We start from the raw sequence: 16,012 nt of genomic DNA on the forward strand, positions 1-16,012 counted from the left end.
TTACATTTGAACTCTGGTTCCCTGTTTAGTGCTCTAATGGGGCGCTGAACTGGTTCCCTGTTTAGTGCTCTAATGGGGCGCTGAACTCTGGTTCCCTGTTTAGTGCTCTAATGGGGCGCTGAACTCTGGTTCCCTGTTTAGTGCTCTAATGGGGAGATGAACTCTGGTTCCCTGTTTAGTGCTCTAATGGGGAGATGAACTCTGGTTCCCTGTTTAGTGCTCTAATGGGGCGCTGAACTCTGGTTCCCTGTTTAGTGCTCTAATGGGGCGCTGAACTCTGGTTCCCTGTTTAGTGCTCTAATGGGGCGCTGAACTCTGGTTCCCTGTTTAGTGCTCTAATGGGGCGCTGAACTCTGGTTCCATGTTTAGTGCTCTAATGGGGAGATGAACTCTGGTTCCCTGTTTAGTGCTCTAATGGGGCGCTGAACTGGTTCCCTGTTTAGTGCTCTAATGGGGTGATGAACTCTGGTTCCCTGTTTAGTGCTCTAATGGGGAGATGAACTCTGGTTCCCTGTTTAATGCTCTAATGGGGTGATGAACTCTGGTTCCCTGTTTAATGCTCTAATGGGTCGCTGAACTCTGGTTCCCTGTTTAGTGCTCTAATGGGGCGCTGAACTCTGGTTCCCTGTTTAGTGCTCTAATGGGGAGATGAACTCTGGTTCCCTGTTTAGTGCTCTAATGGGGCGCTGAACTGGTTCCCTGTTTAGTGCTCTAATGGGGCACTGAACTCTGGTTCCCTGTTTAGTGCTCTATTGGGGAGATGAACTCTGGTTCCCTGTTTAGTGCTCTAATGGGGCGCTGAACTCTGGTTCCCTGTTTAGTGCTCTAATGGGGCGCTGAACTGGTTCCCTGTTTAGTGCTCTAATGGGGCGCTGAACTCTGGTTCCCTGTTTAGTGCTCTAATGGGGTGCTGAACTCTGGTTCCCTGTTTAGTGCTCTAATGGGGAGATGAACTCTGGTTCCCTGTTTAGTGCTCTAATGAGCCGCTGAACTCTGGTTCCCTGTTTAGTGCTCTAATGGGGCGCTGAACTGGTTCCCTGTTTAGTGCTCTAATGGGGAGATGAACTCTGGTTCCCTGTTTAGTGCTCTAATGGGGCGCTGAACTCTGGTTCCCTGTTTAGTGCTCTAATGGGGAGATGAACTCTGGTTCCCTGTTTAGTGCTCTAATGGGGCGCTGAACTGGTTCCCTGTTTAGTGCTCTAATGAGCCGCTGAACTCTGGATCCCTGTTTAGTGCTCTAATGGGGCGCTGAACTCTGGGTTCCTGTTTAGTGCTCTAATGGGGTGCTGAACTCTGGATCCCTGTTTAGTGCTCTAATGGGGCGCTGAACTTGTTCCCTGTTTAGTGCTCTAATGGGGCGCTGAACTCTGGTTCCCTGTTTAGTGCTCTAATGGGGCGCTGAACTGGATCCCTGTTTAGTGCTCTAATGGGGCGCTGAACTCTGGATCCCTGTTTAGTGCTCTAATGGGGTGCTGAACTGGATCCCTGTTTAGTGCTCTAATGGGGCGCTGAACTCTGGTTCCCTGTTTAGTGCTCTAATGGGGTGCTGAACTGGATCCCTGTTTAGTGCTCTAATGGGGCGCTGAACTCTGGTTCCCTGTTTAGTGCTCTAATGGGGCGCTGAACTTGTTCCCTGTTTAATGCTCTAATGGGGCGCTGAACTCTGGTTCCCTGTTTAGTGCTCTAATGGGGCGCTGAACTCTGGTTCCCTGTTTAGTGCTCTAATGGGGCGCTGAACTGGTTCCTGTTTAGTGCTCTAATGGGGAGATGAACTCTGGTTCCCTGTTTAGTGCTCTAATGGGGTGCTGAACTCTGGTTCCCTGTTTAGTGCTCTAATGGGGCGCTGAACTCTGGTTCCCTGTTTAGTGCTCTAATGGGGCGCTGAACTCTGGTTCCCTGTTTAGTGCTCTAATGGGGCGCTGAACTGGTTCCTGTTTAATGCTCTAATGGGGTGATGAACTCTGGTTCCCTGTTTAGTGCTCTAATGGGGCGCTGAACTCTGGTTCCCTGTTTAGTGCTCTAATGGGGCGCTGAACTGGTTCCCTGTTTAGTGCTCTAATGGGGCGCTGAACTCTGGTTCCCTGTTTAGTGCTCTAATGGGGCGCTGAACTCTGGTTCCCTGTTTAGTGCTCTAATGGGGCGCTGAACTCTGGTTCCCTGTGTAGTGCTCTAATGGGGCGCTGAACTCTGGTTCCCTGTTTAGTGCTCTAATGGGGCGCTGAACTCTGGTTCCCTGTTTAGTGCTCTAATGGGGCGCTGAACTCTGGATCCCTGTTTAGTGCGCTAATGGGACGCTGAACTCTGGTTCCCTGTTTAGTGCTCTAATGGGGAGATGAACTCTGGTTCCCTGTTTAGTGCTCTAATGGAGCGCTGAACTCTGGTTCCCTGTTTAGTGCTCTAATGGGGTGATGAACTCTGGTTCCCTGTTTAGTGCTCTAATGGGGCGCTGAACTCTGGTTCCCTGTTTAATGCTCTAATGGGGCGCTGAACTCTGGTTCCCTGTTTAGTGCTCTAATGGGGCGCTGAACTCTGGTTCCCTGTTTAGTGCTCTAATGGGGCGTCATTTGGGACACGTCCCTGGTGTCTATCTGAGAGCTCCTCCATGGTGACCTTAGTTAAAGGAACAGGATGTGGTAGAAACTTTAACCCCGTAAATAAATGACCTTCTCTCTCTATCGTGAAAACAAATGAAATGTTTCCTGGAGCCTTTCGAATATAAAACATGATTTCTCATCAGCAGACGTGGGTTCTTCATTAAACTTTAGCAATTGTGTAATTAACTGAGAGGAGTGTCCCAAATAGAACCCTATTCCCTATGTAGTGCACTACTGTTGACCAGAGCCCTTCTCTCTCTCTGTTGTGGGAGGATGTAGGGAACAACAACAGAACCTTCTCAGGGTTCTCTCTTTCTGTTCTGTTCATTTTGAAGGTTTCATAATTCTGCTGTATAAAGAAAAGAAAAATATAATCTCATGTATTTTTAAATTCTTCATCATCATCATCATCATCGCTCTAAAGAACACGTTTTAAATTGCGTTCTCATTCTGTCTCTCCGGGAGAGAAGGAGCACGCTGTTGTCCAATCAGAGTTCAGGAGAGAAGGAGCACGCTGTTGTCCAATCAGAGTCCGGGAGAGAAGGAGCATGCTGTTGTCCAATCAGAGTTCAGGAGAGAAGGAGCACGCTGTTGTCCAATTAGAGTTCAGGGAGAAGCAGTTGGTTGGTTTGGAGAAAAGAGGAGACGATTGGCTGATCCACTGACGCTACCTTCTGTTTTGGACGTCACCGAGCAGAGAAGAGCAGAACAGATTAGAGCAGAACAGAGAAGAACAGATTAGAACAGAACAGAACAGAGAAGAGCAGAACAGATTAGAACAGAGCAGAACAGATTAGAACAGATTAGAGCAGAACAGATTAGAGCAGATTAGAACAGATCAGAACAGATTAGAACAGATTAGAACAGAACAGATCAGAGAAGAGCAGAACAGATTAGAACAGAGCAGAACAGATTAGAACAGATTAGAACAGAGCAGAACAGATTAGAACAGATTAGAGCAGAACAGATTAGAACAGATTAGAACAGAGCAGAACAGAGCAGAACAGATTAGAACAGAACAGAACAGATTAGAACAGATTAGAGCAGAACAGATTAGAACAGATTAGAACAGATTAGAACAGAGCAGAACAGATTAGAACAGATTAGAACAGAACAGATTAGAACAGATTAGAACAGAATAGAACAGAGCAGAACAGATTAGAACAGATTAGAACAGAATAGAACAGAGCAGAACAGATTAGAACAGAGCAGATTAGAACAGAGCAGAACAGATTAGAACAGAGCAGAACAGATTAGAACAGATTAGAACAGATTAGAACAGAGCAGAACAGATTAGAACAGAGCAGATTAGAACAGAGCAGAACAGATTAGAACAGATTAGAACAGAGCAGAACAGAGCAGAACAGATTAGAACAGAGCAGAACAGATTAGAACAGATTAGAACAGAACAGATTAGAACAGATTAGAACAGAACAGATTAGAACAGATTAGAACAGATTAGAACAGAACAGATTAGAACAGATTAGAACAGAGCAGAACAGAACAGATTAGAGCAGAACAGAGAGATTTTTGGGGCCAAAGCAGGATGCAGCACTGTAACACTCACACCAATCCTCATTCTAATACAGTAAACTAACTGTGACCATCTCTCTTCATGGTGGTGGGGGGGGGGGGAAAGGGTCCGAAAGGGTGGTACGAGTCCGGTTCCGGTTCCGGTTAGAGAACTCTAACAGTCAGTAGTAGGACGACCGGCTGGCTGTCTGATTGGTGCCAGAGGTCGTAGTGACGGCTGGCTGGCTGTCTGATTGGTGCCAGAGGTCGTAGTGGCGGGGTTAACGTCCAGGGTGTCCTCTCAGCCCGGCTGTATTATCTCCTGGACCAGAACCGGGCCGTGAGAGAGAAGGTCAGCAGCAGCGGTAGAGACGTTCTGGACGGATGTGAGGCGCCGCCTGATGCTGCTGAAACTCTCTCGTTGCTCCTGTCTGCTCCGACCACGGGGGCCTCCGAACCCACAAACACAAACTCTGTGGTACATCGCTCTGTACAGCCGCTGCCGCTGCCGCTGCCCTCGTCGCCTAGAGAGAGGCGGAGACAGGCAGCACACACACACACGCACGCACACACACACACACACACACACACACACACACACACACACCACACACACACACACACACACACACACACACAGACACACACACGCACACACACACGCACACACAGACACACACACGCACACACAGACGCACACACGCACACACAGACACACACACACACACACACACACACACACACACACACACACACACAGACACACACACACACACACACACACACACACACACACACACACACACACACAGCATAATGAGTGAGGTTCCAAACAGACTCAAAGCACAGATAGCTGACCGTCTGCCATGAAAGTTTTCTGGGCTGTTTCACTGCCTTGATCAACGCCAGGGTTGTGGGTTCGATTCCCATGGGGGACCAGTACGGAAAAAAATAAAAAATAAAAAAGATAATAAATGTATGAAATGTCTGCATTCACTACTGTAAGTCCCTCTGGATAAGAGCGTCTGCTAAATGACTCAAATGTAGATGTTCTTGTCACATCCAGTGTTATTCAAAACCATAATAATGACCGTCTCACTTTGCAGGAGGACGAATCTTGTCCTGGAGGCAGAGCTGAGCGATTTCCACTCGACGGTAAAGTCAAAATTGGCAATATATCATAAAAAACATGAAATCAAAAATTAGCTTTTTTTGGTTTTAATGAGGTAATGCACTACAGAGAGACTAGAGCCCTATTCCCTATGGGCCCTGGTCAAGGTAGTGCACTACAGAGAGACTAGAGCCCTATCCCCTAGTGCACTATAGAGAGACTAGAGCCCTATCCCCTAGTGCACTACAGAGAGACTAGAGCCCTATCCCCTATGGGTCCTGGTCAAGGTAGTGCACTACAGAGAGAATAGAGCCCTATCCCCTAGTGCACTACAGAGAGACTAGAGCCCTATTCCCTATGGGCCCTGGTCGAAGTAGTGCACTATAGAGCCCTATTCCCTATGGGCCCTGGTCAAGGTAGTGCACTACAGAGAGAATAGAGCCCTATCCCCTAGTGCACTACAGAGAGACTAGAGCCCTATTCCCTATGGGCCCTGGTCAAGGTAGTGCACTACAGAGAGACTAGGGTATCGTTTGGAACTTACTGGAGTCCTGAAAGAAAATGTCGTTTCCGTTGTAGGCGTTTTTCAGCTTGTTGGTCATCACTCTGAGAGTCATGATCTGTTGGCGAATCAGAGTGTCCGGTCGTCGTGATGTCCACCGCCACCTCAGGGTTGTTCAGCTGGTTGGTGAGGCCGTCTTTTACCACCTCAGGAAAAATACCTGGGTGACCGAGGATAACAACAACACCTGTTCAGGTACATCTCTGAGGAAGACGTATTAAAATACATCACATTTCATTGGAAAGGAAATTATTCAATTATATGGATCATGTGGAGCGTTCTCAAGAGGATGAGGTTCTCCAGCACTCAGAGAGCAGCTGTCAGTGGTCCTATAGAGGTTCTCCAGCACTCAGAGAGCAGCTGTCAGTGGTCCTATAGAGGTTCTCCAGCACTCAGAGAGCAGCTGTCAGTGGTCCTATAGAGGTTCTCCAGCACTCAGAGAGCAGCTGTCAGTGGTCCTATAGAGGAAGAGGTTCTCCAGCACTCAGAGAGCAGCTGTCAGTGGTCCTATAGAGGAAGAGGTTCTCCAGCACTCAGAGAGCAGCTGTTAGTGGTTCTATAGAGGAAGAGGTTCTCCAGCACTCAGAGAGCAGCTGTCAGTGGTTCTATAGAGGAAGAGGTTCTCCAGCACTCAGAGAGCAGCTGTTAGTGGTTCTATAGAGGAAGAGGTTCTCCAGCACTCAGAGAGCAGCTGTCAGTGGTTCTATAGAGGTTCTCCAGCACTCAGAGAGCAGCTGTCAGGTGGTTCCTATAGAGGTTCTCCAGCACTCAGAGAGCAGCTGTCAGTGGTCCTATAGAGGTTCTCCAGCACTCAGAGAGCAGCTGTCAGTGGTCCTATAGAGGTTCTCCAGCACTCAGAGAGCAGCTGTCAGTGGTCCTATAGAGGTTCTCCAGCACTCAGAGAGCGTCCAATGAGCAGCTGTTCCGTGGTCCTATAGAGGAAGAGGGTTCTCCAGCACTCAGAGAGGCAGCTGTTAGTGGGTTCTATAGAGGAAGAGGTTCTCCAGCAATCAGAGAGCAGCTGGTCATGGTCCTATAGAGGAAGAGTTCTCCAGCCCTCCAGAGAGCAGCTGTTAGTGTTTCATATAGAGGTTCTCCAGCACTCAGAGAGCAGCTGTCAGTGGTTCTATAGAGGAAGAGGTTCTCCAGCACTCAGAGAGCAGCTGTTAGTGGTTCTTTAGAGGAAGAGGTTCTCCAGCACTCAGAGAGCAGCTGTTAGTGGTTCTTTAGAGGAAGAGGTTCTCCAGCACTCAGAGAGCAGCTTCCTCCTGCATTCTACACTCTCCCTACTCCCTCCTCCTATTGGTCCCTCTCTCCCTGCTCCCTCCTCCTATTGGTCCCTCTCTCCCTGCTCCCTCCTCCTATTGGTCCCTCTCTCCCTGCTCCCTCCTCCTATTGGTCCCTCTCTCCCTGCTCCCTCCTCCTATTGGTCCCTCTCTCCCTGCTCCCTCCTCCTATTGGTCCCTCTCTCCCTGCTCCCTCCTCCTATTGGTCCCTCTCTCCCTGCTCCCTCCTCCTGTCTATTGGTCCCTCTCTCCCTGCTCCCTCCTCCTGTCTATTGGTCCCTCTCTCCCTACTCCCTCCTCCTATTGGTCCCTCTCTCCCTACTCCCTCCTCCTATTGGTCCCTCTCTCCCTACTCCCTCCTCCTGTCTATTGGTCCCTCTCTCCCTACTCCCTCCTCCTATTGGTCCTCTCTCCCTACTCCTTCCTCCTGTCCTATTGGTCCCTCTCTCCCTACTTCCCTCCTCCTATTGGTCCCATCTCTCCCTACTCCCTCCTCCTGTCTATTGGTCCCTCTCTCCCACTCTCCTCTACGGTCTTGTTGGTCCCTCTCTCCCTGCTCCCTCCTCCTGTCTATTGGTCCCTCTCTCCCTACTCCCTCCTCCTGTCTATTGGTCCCTCTCTCCCTACTCCCTCCTCCTATTGGTCCATCTCTCCCTACTCCCTCCTCCTATTGGTCCCTCTCTCCCAACTCCCTCCTCCTGTCTATTGGACCCTCTCTCCCTACTCCCTCCTCCTGTCTATTGGTCCTTCTCTCCCTACTCCCTCCTCCTATTGGTCCCTCTCTCCCTACTCCCTCCTCCTGTCTATTGGTCCCTCTCTCCCTACTCTCTCCTCCTATCTATTGGTCCCTCTCTCCCTACTCCCTCCTCCTATTGGTCCCTCTCTCCCTACTCTCTCCTCCTATCTATTGGTCCCTCTCTCCCTACTCCCTCCTCCTATTGGTCCCTCTCTCCCTACTCCCTCCTCCTATTGGTCCCTCTCTCCCTACTCCCTCCTCCTATTGGTCCCTCTCTCCCTACTCCCTCCTCCTGTCTATTGGTCCCTCTCTCCCTACTTCCTCCTCCTGTCTATTGGTCCCTCTCTCCCTACTCCCTCCTCCTGTCTATTGGTCCCTCTCTCCCTGCTCCCTCCTCCTATTGGTCCCTCTCTCCCTACTCCCTCCTCCTGTCTATTGGTCCCTCTCTCCCTACTCCCTCCTCCTATTGGTCCCTTTCTCCCTGCTCCCTCCTCCTGTCTATTGGTCCCTCTCTCCCTACTCCCTCCTCCTGTCTATTGGTCCCTCTCTCCCTACTCCCTCCTCCTATTGGTCCCTCTCTCCCTGCTCCCTCCTCCTGTCTATTGGTCCCTCTCTCCCTACTCCCTCCTCCTGTCTATTGGTCCCTCTCTCCCTACTCCCTCCTCCTATTGGTCCCTCTCTCCCTACTCCCCTCCTCCTGTCTATTGGTCCCTCTCTCCCTACTCCTTCCTCCTATCTATTGGTCCCTCTCTCCCTACTCCCTCCTCCTATTGGTCCCTCTCTCCCTACTCCCTCCTCCTGTCTATTGGTCCCTCTCTCCCTACTCCCTCCTCCTATTGGTCTCTCTCTCCCTACTCTCTCCTCCTATTGGTCCCTCTCTCCCTACTCCCTCCTCCTATTGGTCCCTCTCTCCCTACCCTCCTCCTATTGGTCCCTCTCTCCCTACTCCCTCCTCCTATCTATTGGTCCCTCTCTCCCTACTCCCTCCTCCTATTGGTCCCTCTCTCCCTACTCCCTCCTCCTATTGGTCCCTCTCTCCCTACTCCCTCCTCTGTATTGGTCCCTCTCTCCCTGCTCCCTCCTCCTATTGGTCCCTCTCTCCCTACTCCCTCCTCCTATTGGTCCCTCTCTCCCTACTCCCTCCTCCTATCTATTGGTCCCTCTCTCCCTACTCCCTCCTCCTATTGGTCCCTCTCTCCCTACTCCCTCCTCCTATCTATTGGTCCCTCTCTCCCTACTCCCTCCTCCTATTGGTCCCTCTCTCCCTACTCCCTCCTCCTATTGGTCCCTCTCTCCCTACTCCCTCCTCCTATTGGTCCCTCTCTCCCTACTCCCTCCTCCTATTGGTCCCTCTCTACTCCCTCCTCCTATTGGCCTCCTGTCTATTGGTCCCTCTCTCCCTACTCCCTTCCTCCTGTCTATTGGTCCCTCTCTCCCTACTCCCTCCTCCTATTGGTCCCTCTCTCCCTACTCCCTCCTCCTATTGGTCCCTCTCTCCCTACTCCCTCCTCCTATTGGTCCCTCTCTCCCTACTCCCTCCCACTGTCTGTAGTCCTCTCTCTCTGATCCAGTCCTCTCTCTCTGATCCAGTCCTCTCTCTCTGATCCAGTCCTCTCTCTCTGATCCAGTCCTCTCTCTCTGATCCAGTCCTCTCTCTCTGATCCAGTCCTCTCTCTCTGATCCAGTCCTCTCTCTCTGATCCAGTCCTCTCTCTCTGATCCAGTCCTCTGTCTGCTTCCCTGAGGTCCTTCAGAGATCTGGGCCCTGGCCTTGTCTGGCTGTCTGCTTCCCTGAGGTCCTCCAGAGATCTGGGCCCTGGCCTTGTCTGGCTGTCTGCTTCCATGAGGTCCTCCAGAGATCTGGGCCCTGGCCTGCCTGGCTGTCTGCTTCCCTGAGGTCCTCCAGAGATCTGGGCCCTGGCCTGCCTGGCTGTCTGCTTCCCTGAGGTCCTCCAGAGATCTGGGCCCTGGCCTGCCTGGCTGTCTGATGCCCATCCAGAAGCTGGCGTAGGGACCATCCAAGCTCCTCTTACCTCGCCAGGGTGGTTTGGTGGTGGGGAAGGGTGGGGGAAGAACTGGCACTAACAGGGAAATTAATTGATCTTTTATGACACCATCTGCTGTAGTTATGACTCTGGGAGGGGTAGAGAAACAGAGGATTACGGAGAGGGATGGAGGGATGGAGGGGGAGAGGAACAGAGGAATGGAGGGGGAGAGGAACAGAGGGATGGAGGGGGAGAGGAACAGAGGAATGGAGGGGGAGAGGGGGAGAGGAACAGAGGGATGGAGGGGGAGAGGAACAGAGGGATGGAGGGGGAGAGGAACAGAGGGATGGAGGGGGAGAGGAACAGAGGGATGGAGGGGGAGAGGAACAGAGGAATGGAGGGGGGAGAGGGGGAGAGGAACAGAGGGATGGAGGGGGAGAGGTACAGAGGGATGGAGGGGGAGAGGAACAGAGGGATGGAGGGGGAGAGGAACAGAGGGATGGAGGGTAGAGGGGGAGAGGAACAGAGGGATGGAGGGGGAGAGGAACAGAGGGATGGAGGGGGAGAGGAACAGAGGGATGGAGGGGGAGAGGGGGAGAGGAACAGAGGGATGGAGGGGTGGAGAACAGAGGGATGGAGGGGTGGAGAACAGAGGGATGGAGGGGGGGAGAACAGAGGGATGGAGGGGTGGGCCGGCAGGCTGAGGTGGCTCTCTGCCAGACAGACAGACAGACAGACAGACAGACAGACAGACAGACAGACAGACAGATTCTCTCTGGCTCAGTATTCAGTATTAGAGAAATGAGGCAGATGTAGCAGGAAGCTGTGCTGTGGTGACCAGGGGAGGGGGGGAGGGGGAGAGGGGGTGGAGAGAGGGAGGGAGGCGGAGAGGGGGTGGAGAGAGGGAGGGAGGGGGAGAGGGGGTGGAGAGAGGGAGGGAGGGGTGGGAGGGAGAGAGGGGGGGGAGGGTGGGTGGGAGGGAGGGAGGGGGGAGGGAGGGAGGGAGGGAAGGAGGGGGAGAAGGAGGGAGAGGGGGTGGGAGGGAGGGGGAGAGGTGGTGGAGAGAGGGAGGGAGGGAGGGGTGGGTGGGAGGGAGAGAGGGAGGGAGGGAGAGCGAGAGGGAGAGAGTGGTGGTGCTTCTGGCTTTCATTCCAAGCATCTATAAACACGTTATTGTACAGGAATAGATGAGAACATCTCACCATATCCATAAAGTGTCAGAGATTCACAGGTAAACAATATGTCTGTCTTATCTGGCCTTGGCATCGCTGTAGTACTGGGTCTCTCTTGTCCTGTACCGAGGACTCAGAGTACCATAGTCCTGGACCAGCTGAGGGTCTCCAGCACTGTCCAGACCTCATCAGACTAGTTATAGGACTAGTTAGTGTAGTTATAGGACTAGTTAGTGTAGTTCTACGGGCGTGTGATCTGAACACCTCTCACCTGGCCTTGGCATGACTATTCCAGCACTGTCCAGACCTCATCAGACTAGTTATAGGACTAGTTAGTGTAGTTCTACGGGCGTGTGATCTGAACACCTCTCACCTGGCCTTAGCATGACTATTCCAGCACTGTTCTTCATCTGACTCGGTCAACTTGTCTTTAATACAGATCTCATCCGGCAGGTTGGACCAGAACCTTTTGGACTGTTTCAGCTTCTTCTTAATGTCTAGAACCTGCAGGAAAGGAAGGAGAGATTAACATGGGACGTGGGTTCAAACGCGCTGCACAATTTTGCCCAGCATCGTCTGGGTTCGGCCCGGGGGAGGCCGTAATTGTAAATAAGAATTTATTCAACATTTATTTGTTAAATTAAAAGTTTCAAATGGATTCTGTCAATGTGTAATGTTATAGGTATTTAAAATGTTTTTTGTTGTTGTTTTTTTTACATTTAAAAACTCATTTTTAAATAATACAATATTTTTATTCAGTCGTCTTCCTCAAACGAAGGGAACGAAGACGCAATCTTTACGAGGTAATCTGATTTCATTGGTCTCAACTGAAGGAATCAAAAGGGTGACCAGAATGCATGGAGGAACTACACCAAACACAAACAAGTACAGCAGGGATGATCTGAAATACAAGCAAGCAAATCCACACAGAGGAATCCTAAACATTTAAACAGCACAAAGAACTTCATCTGCAATGAAAGATGTTTCCTTCATTCTATTTTCTTAGCGGATTCCTTAACGGATTCCTTAACGGATTCCTTAACAGATTCCTTAACGGATTCCTTAACGGGTTCCTTAACGGATTCCTTAACAGATTCCTTAACAGATTCCTTAACAGATTCCTTAACGGATTCCTTAACGGATTCCTTAACGGGTTCCTTAACGGATTCCTTAACAGATTCCTTAACGGATTCCTTAACGGATTCCTTAACGGGTTCCTTAACGGGTTCCTTAACGGATTCCTTAACAGATTCCTTAACAGATTCCTTAACGGATTCCTTAACGGATTCCTTAACGGGTTCCTTAACGGATTCCTTAACAGATTCCTTAACAGATTCCTTAACGGATTCCTTAACAGATTCCTTAACAGATTCCTTAACGGATTCCTTAACAGATTGCTTAACAGATTGCTTAACGGATTCCTTAACAGATTCCTTAACAGATTCCTTAACAGATTCCTTAACAGATTCCTTAACAGATTCCTTAACTTCTCTAGGGTAGGGGGCAGTATTTTCACGGCCGGATGAAAAACGTACCCAAATTAAACGGCCTACTACTCGGGCCCAGGAACTAGAATATGCATATTATTAGTAGATTTGGATAGAAAACACTCAGAAGTTTCTAAAACTGTTTGAATGATGTCTGTGAGTATAACATAACTCATATGGCAGGCAAAAACCTGAGAAAAATCGAACCAGGAAGTGGGAAATCTGGTGCTTGTAGTCTTTTCAAGTCATTGCCTATCCAACACACAGTGACTTAGGGTTAATTTTGCACTTCCTAAGGCTTCCACTAGATGTCAACAGTCTTTAGAACCTAGTTTCAGGCTTTTGCAGTGAACAGAGAGCGGACAAAGGAAGTTGGAAGTTGTTGACTCAGGAAAGGACATGAGTTCATTGGCTGCGTTCACGTGAAGAGGTAGCTGTGTTCCAAAACGTTTTTCAAGACATTGGAATCGTCCGGTTGGAATATTATTGAAGTTTTATGTTAAAAAGGCCCTAAAGATTGATGCTATACAACGTTTGACATGTTTCAACGAACGTAAATATAACTTTTTTTGACTTTTCGGCGTGACATTTTGGCTGCGCTTCCTACATTTGGAGTAGCTGAACTGAACATGCAAACAACAAGGAGGTACCTGGACATAAATTTTGGAGTTTATCGAACAAAACAACATTTATTGTGGACCTGGGATTCCTGGAAGTGCCTTCTGATGAAGATCATCAAAGGTAAGTGAATATTTATAATGCTATTTAATAACATTTATGATTTTATATAACTCCAAAATGGCGGGTATCTGTATTGCCTGATGTCGTTTTCTGAGCGCCGTACTCAGATTATTGCAAAGTGTGCTTTCCCCGTGAAGCTTTTTTTGAAATCTGTCACATCGGTTGCATTAAGGAGATGTTCATCTATAATTCTTTGAATAACAGTTTAATATTTTATCAACGTTTATGACGAGTATTTTTGTAAATTGTTGTGCTAATTGGAGGAAAAATATTTTCTGAACATCACGCGCCAATGTAAAATGCTGTTTTTGGAAATAAATATGAACTTTATCGAACAAAACATACATGTATTGTCTAACATTGAGTCCTGGGAGTGTCATCTGATGAAGATCGTCAAAGGTTAGTGCTTAATTGTAGCTGTATTTCTGGTTTTTGTGACGCCTCTCCTTGCTTGGAAAATGGCTGTGGTTTTTCTCGTGTTGAACCTGTCCTAACATAATCTAACTTTATGCTTTCGCCGTAAAGCCTTTTTGAAATCGGCAGATCTAACAGCCTGTGTGGTATCTGTCTGCTGTATTTAATACTGTAAATGACATCATCTGTCTGCTGTATTTAATACTGTAAATGACATCATCTGTCTGCTGTATTTAATACTGTAAATGACATCATCTGTCTGCTGTATTTAATACTGTAAATGACATCATCTGTCTGCTGTATTTAATACTGTAAATGACATCATCTGTCTGCTGTATTTAATACTGTAAATGACATCATCTGTCTGCTGTATTTAATACTGTAAATGACATCACTGCTCTCCGTTAGAGTCCAGAACCAGCAGTAGTTATGAGTCACGTCAAAACGCTGAGCTAACGAGGCGATGGGCTGAGGACTACGTTTCACACATCCCCCATGTGCTACAAACACCAGTCACAGCTGGATGGACCTGATGGCACCAGTCACAGAGGACAGAGCAGAGCATGATGGGTCCTCAGGTGCAACATGAAAGAGCGTTTACCCCCATGAACAGACAGGACTGTATTTAACACTATCACATAGATCTGCCTCTATATCACATAGATCTGCCTCTATATCACATAGATCTGCCTCTATATCACATAGATCTATCTCTATATCACATAGATCTACCTCTAAATCACATAGATCTACCTCTATATCACATAGATCTACCTCTATATCACATAGATCTAACTCTATATCACATAGATCAACATCTATATTACATAGATCTATCTCTATATCACATAGATCTACCTCTATATCACATAGATCAACCTCTATATCACGTAGATCTACCTCTATATCACATAGATCTACCTCTATATCACGTAGATCTACCTCTATATCACATAGATCTACCGCTATATCACATAGATCAACCTCTATATCACGTAGATCTACCTCTATATCACGTAGATCTAACTCTATATCACGTAGATCTACCTCTATATCACATAGATCTACCTCTATATTACATAGATCTACCTCTATATTATATAGATCTACCTTTATACTACTGTAGGACTGTATTTAACACTATCAAATAGATCTATCTCTATATCACATAGATCTCCCTCTATATCACATAGATATACCTCTATATCACATAGATCTACCTCTATATCACATAGATATACCTCTATATCACATAGATCTACCTCTATATCACATAGATATACCTCTATATTACATAGATCTACCGCTATATCACATAGATCTACCTCTATATCACATAGATCTACCTCTATATCACATAGATCTCCCTCTATATCACATAGATCTCCCTCTATATCACGTAGATCTACCTCTATATCACATAGATCTCCCTCTATATCACATAGATCTCCCTCTATATCACATAGATCTCCCTCTATATCACATAGATCTCCCTCTATATCACATAGATCTCCCTCTATATCACATAGATCTCCCTCTATATCACATAGATCTCCCTCTATATAACATAGATCTACTTTTATATCACATAGACCTCCCTCTATATCACAAAGATCTACCTCTATATCACATAGATCTACCTCTATATCACATAGATCTACCTCTATATCACATAGATCTCCCTCTATATCACATAGATCTCCCTCTATATCACATAGATCTACCTCTATATCACATAGATCTACCTCTATATCACATAGATCTACCTCTATATCACATAGATCTACCTCTATATCACATAGATCTACCTCTATATCACATAGATCTCCCTCTATATCACATAGATCTCCCTCTATATCACATAGATCTACCTCTATATCACATAGATCTACCTCTATATCACATAGATCTCCCTCTATATCACATAGATCTCCCTCTATATCACATAGATCTCCCTCTATATCACATAGATCTCCCTCTATATCACATAGATCTCCCTCTATATCACATAGATCTCCCTCTGTACTCCTGTCAGAAGGCATTGTTAACTCATTGTGTTAACACCAAGGCAGACAGCCCTCAGCTATATAACCTCACTGTGACAGACAACATAAAATATAGACAACATAAATGTCTAGAGAGCGATAGAGACAGTGAGAGAGAAACAGGGAGAGAGAGCTAGAGAGAGGGGGGAGACAGGGAGAGAGAGGGGGAGACAGGGAGAGAGAGAGAGAGAGAGGGGGGAGACAGGGAGAGAGAGAGAGAGAGAGAGAGAGAGAGAGAGAGAGAGGGAAACAGGGAGAGAGAGAGACGGAGCGACAGAGAGTGAGAGAGAGAGAGAGAGAGAGAGACAGACAGAGAGACAGAGAGTGAGAGAGAGACAGACAGAGAGACAGTAGATAGTGAGAGACGA

General features: G+C 47.9%; 1 pseudogene; it reads right to left on the reverse strand.

The window, feature by feature from the left end:
• Window positions 1-4,230: 4,230 nt before the first annotated feature.
• Window positions 4,231-6,017, reverse strand: LOC115186288 (glypican-6-like; annotated as a pseudogene).
• Window positions 6,018-16,012: the final 9,995 nt, after the last annotated feature.

Source organism: Salmo trutta, unplaced genomic scaffold (assembly GCF_901001165.1).
Source record: "Salmo trutta unplaced genomic scaffold, fSalTru1.1, whole genome shotgun sequence".
NCBI lineage: Eukaryota > Metazoa > Chordata > Actinopteri > Salmoniformes > Salmonidae > Salmo > Salmo trutta.